The 5,063-nt window shown below is 36.9% G+C and overlaps 1 pseudogene; it reads right to left on the reverse strand.

The window, feature by feature from the left end:
• Window positions 1-1,079: 1,079 nt before the first annotated feature.
• On the reverse strand, window positions 1,080-3,018 carry LOC120188400 (annotated as a pseudogene).
• Between the last annotated feature and the right edge of the window lie 2,045 nt (window positions 3,019-5,063).

Raw genomic sequence — 5,063 nt, forward strand, 5'->3', positions numbered from 1 at the left:
CGATGGATATTTTTCTAATTAAAATTATCTTCTTCCTCTTTGATCTCAATTTAGATTCCTCCAATTACTATAATTACAATTTTTTATCCAATTAGATTGAACGAACAAGTACATATATTCACAATTACCACTCTGATTATACATCAACACAAATAAAAAATAATTAATTAAAAAAGAAGTCAACTAATTTCAGCAGTGTCATTAATGTGGGTTATTTCGTTGTCGTAAATAGAAAAATTCCTTTGCCGACACTATTTCTCACATAAACTAAATTTCAGACACACGAGAGAGCCAGAAAAGGTCAAAGGAAATGGTTAGGATTCTCATTTTTCCCTTGTGAATTTAATATTAAATTAGAGTTAACACACTCATTTAGATTTTATTCTTAAAATTTCTCAATAATTTATTTGTTTATTTTATGTTCGAAATCCGTATATAATACATATTTTGATATATAAGATCTACTTACTCATTTTTTTACTCTCAATTTCAAATTTTCATCTTGATTAATCTAGATCATTCTTGATCAAAAGTAAGAGAACCCAATACATAAAATCTGTAGGACAGACTTTTGGTAGAGAACCAAATACATAAAATAAGATTGAAGTCAAAGTGTATAAATAGTGAAAATAGGGTAAAATGCAACAAAGGTCACTGAACCATATTCAAATGATCTTTTGATTATTGAATTTTAAAGATAACAAAATATTTATAAATTTATCCAACTATAACAAAATAGTCATTGCGACATTAATAATGTAGTAGTCCGATAAATTAATGATATTTTATAATTTTGATATAACTTAATAATCATTTTGTAACAATTAAATAATATCATTACATTAATCGAAGAACATTCTGTTACATTTTGCTTCAGAGCAGCCAACATGAACTCAGGTTGTAAGTCTCACAATGGAAGCACAAATGACTGTTAAATTTGCCACAATGTAACACCACTGGAGTTAGTGTGAACTATATAAAGGAAGGTAACCTAAAAAACTAACCTCCATTAGCTCTATCCCGAACTGGATAACCGAGCTCCGACTCAATTGTCGGACTCTGCATCGAGGATAAAGATTGAAAAAATGGCTTTCTATTAGAAGTTAGTCAAACTGCACTTGTTACCGATATGAACAATTTGCCAGTACGTGATTTCCAGATTTTCATTAGGCTTCCATCTTCAAATCTTGTTTCTAGCATTGCTGTCTTGCCGTCGTTCTAAGGCGGCAAGCTGGCACGTTGCGCTGCTAATGCGATCGTTCTTTCCCTTTTCATCCTGTTGGAGTTCGCGGGTTTCACCAATGGATCCAGACCTCAAATCGCCGGAGGGATGAAGCAATCGATAGAAAGGCCCGGTACGTTGAAGGCAACCTCATCGATGGTCCATGCTCTTCCATCTTTGTTTTTGTATGGCTCATCGCAACATCCCCAAACCTGAAAAGTGTAACGACGGAACGCCGGAATGCGCTATCATGATACCTTCTACGGGTCGTAATCATCGAGATACGAATTGATTGTGGTTTCCCAATAAACAGCATCACATTGGATTGGATGCGAGTCAGATGTGAATCTTCAATGTGAACAAGAAGTCCGGTTTTCTGACTGAAGTAACCGAATAAGACATGCCTAATGATCTCGGCAGGGCCTTCGCTCCTCGCCTTCAGCGTCTGCGGGTCGGTACAAAGCTTGAGAATGAAGCAATCTTCACCATCGATTTTTTTCTCTCCTATGCACCTTGCATCAGCAAACATACTAGCTGTAGTTCTCGGATCAAGCCCCTAACACCAAACGCATTGTTAGAAAACAATGAAATTCGAGACGCAGACGCATAACACAATCAATATCGGAAACTCACCTGAAGTGCCCGACGCAACGGTCGAACAGGCCCCTTCGCGGCGTGACTACCGAGCCAAGGTGTGTGCCTCCACACCAGCTTCCCGTTACATCCAGCACGAACCGTGCTGTCCCGACCGCAAGCTCGACATACCACATGTCCGGATTCATTTGCCAGAGCACGAAGCCACCAGACTCGGCGGTTCGGGAGCCATTACGATTCTTGACCGTCCTCGCGGCGGTCGAGGCAGTCTCGTACTCGGAAGCCACCATTTTAAGCTTCCCCATGGCGTAAGCGTTCCGAATCGAGTTTTGCTGCTTCAGTCCACCGGAAGCAGCCGTATACTGCTGCAATATGTACTGAGCAGAGGAAGTTTCCTAAAGGAAAAAAAAACATAACAGTAAACACCAGAGTAAGTCACAGCATTTCAACAGTTAAAAGATAAACACTATCTATTAGAATCCCAAGAAAATTTAACCATAAATTTTCTTGCTATCCAAACAGAAAGCTTAAATCAAATAATTAAAGAGGGGGGAGACTAACAATGGGAGTGTCTTGATGCTCAAATGAGGCAAAGGATCGGTGAAGCCAACATGAATCGGAGCCAACGGCGCCATGACACCCAGCAACAGCCGTAGATCGGACGCCGATAACTCATCGAAGCAACGGAAGGTGTCCTCGATAACTGTCCCTTGACCCATTGTCCTAGCACCGACCCGACCCGCTTCGAGTCCCCAACTTCCTCCGTCTGGATCGGGGCCTTCCATCAGCGGAGCCAACGCTTCTCCGACCAGCCTTAAACCCGGATCTCGAGATCAATGGCTCCGGTTGCGCCACGTAACCACCGCTGCCACCACCACCATTGCCGTTGGTTTTCTTTCTCCGCAATAGACCGGACATAGGCGAACGAGCTCTCGCCGGGTGGTGGACGAGAGCGGGAAGGCGACAGCCCGCGAATCACTTTTCTTTGAGAGCTGAGAAAAATCCTTGCTTTTTCTCCATTACTGGTCGGATTTTCACTAAAAAAAATCCCTTTTTCGATTTGGAAATGGGAGATGAGAGCAACAAGCAGAAAGACCAAGGTTGGATTAATGGGAAGTTTTAGATATAAAAAAACAGAGTTTTGATGTTCATTTTCACGGAGTTTCCTAGCGAGAAATAGAAAGCAGAGGCGAGTAGCGAGACCTGTTTTCTTTTCTAGGAGAGTGAAAGCAAGTTTATTGTTTAATATAATTTATCGTTCCAAAAATAACAATATTATACTATATTCTGGATAAAACAATATTTAGTCCCCGAGTTTAGCAAATTTTCTTAATTTGATCCTTAATATTTTTAGCCGAACAATTTTATCAATTTAATTCTTGAACTCGAATTTCTAATATTTTGGGAGTTCAGATATAAATTATAATTTTGGAAAGTTAAAATATGATTTTATTATTATATTAACTTATAACATTAGAATTTACAGAATGATTAATCGTAATTCATTATTTTAGAAGAGTAAGTATAATATTATTATTATTTTTGGAATTCAGAAATCTTGTTAGTCTCAGAACATGACACTATGAGATTGTACCATCATCACTTATAATCTCTTATATAAAGTCACTAAATGGATTAAAAAGGAAAGTTCATAGACCATAAAAGTTATAAAGTTTTGGATCAGATAACGCAGGGACCAAATTGTAAGAACTTACTCTAAATATTATTCCATTTTGTTTTGTCATGCAACGTCACCGGAGGAATCGGACTTCGGCCATGGCATTGGGCAGTGATAGCATATATTCAGCAAAAAGCTTAGCTGCATGTAGTAGCGAGTACAGTTTTAAATTTACTCGCGAGAGTAGTGGCTCTGTTTTTTTTTTTGGATAATTATAGTGGCTTTGTTTAGTCTCGCCAGGCGCGAACAATTTTTGGAATAGCCAATGAAAAATGCATGGTGACACGTGGCGTCAAATAGAGAGAGTAAGTTAAAAAACTGGACGAATGTGTGATAATAGCACTGTCAGCGAACGACAGTGATGGAAAATATATTATAATATATAATTTTAATTAATTTTTTTAAAATTTACGAAAATGATCAACAAATTCGTAACGCGAACTTGTTTTTAAATTCGCAACGCGAATTTGTAAATCATATTGCGATTTTCCAAATTCGCAAAGCCCGTTTATTTTCGCAACGTGAATTTTTTTTTCGAATTCGAAACACAATATTAATTTCACAACACAAATGTAAACAGTATAATCAAAATCATAACCTAAAACCCTAAATCACAACTCAGACTCATCTCATCTCACTCTCTACGACGACACGTCCCCATCTCCGGCGAAATCCGTATATCTCAATCTCAGAGCCAACCCTCACAACTTCACGGTCAGAAATGGAAAATCAACCACCGAGGGTTAGTTTTTAATTATTTTTTTGAAATTTTTGTATTATTATTATATTTTTCATATTTAAATTGATGATAAATTTATTAGTAATTTCAATAATAGATTAATCATTTTACTTAGATTGCTTAGTAAATTCATTTCGTTGTTGTCAATACTGCTAAACTGTTTAGTCTTTAACCCTGTGAAGTTAGTATTTGTCTTTTGGTTGAAGTAATGCAATTCATTAAAGTTTCAATTTGCAGAATACTATTTGAAACTATTATTCTTCTGCAAATTGAAACTTGAATGAATTGCATTACTTCAACCAAAAACTAAAGACAAATACTAACTTCACAGTGTTGCGAATTTAAGTTTCAAGAATAAACTACTACTCTTTATGTTGTCCTTGAACCTGCACTAAACCTATGTTGTCCTTTTAAATGTTTATATAAGTGTTACTTCTCGAATGTTATCTGATGCATTTGTGAACTATGATAGAATAATGACTTGGGTGAATACCGTGCAAGTTGAAAACATATTTGGCTTGTTTTACTATTTAATATCATGTCTATTTATAGTGTATAATTTGTAGTTTTTGGTATATCTAACTTGATATGTTTATTATTTTTGTATAAAAAATTTTCGGCTTCATTGACCTTAAGGAATAAATTAAGCCTAGCCACTATAATTGCGTCGACGCTTACACCTTTACAAAGAAAATTGTTTGAGGATACTTGCTTCGGGCTATGGCTGAAAGTACAACATCCAAGTGGAGATGCTATGTTGACCCATTTGATTCTTCAGACCATGACTAACGATCTACCCGAGGATACAACGTGGTGATGAAGAGATATGG

The sequence above is a fragment of the Hibiscus syriacus genome, unplaced genomic scaffold, assembly GCF_006381635.1.
Source record: "Hibiscus syriacus cultivar Baekdansim isolate YM2019G1 unplaced genomic scaffold, ASM638163v2 tig00116944_pilon, whole genome shotgun sequence".
Lineage (NCBI taxonomy): Eukaryota > Viridiplantae > Streptophyta > Magnoliopsida > Malvales > Malvaceae > Hibiscus > Hibiscus syriacus.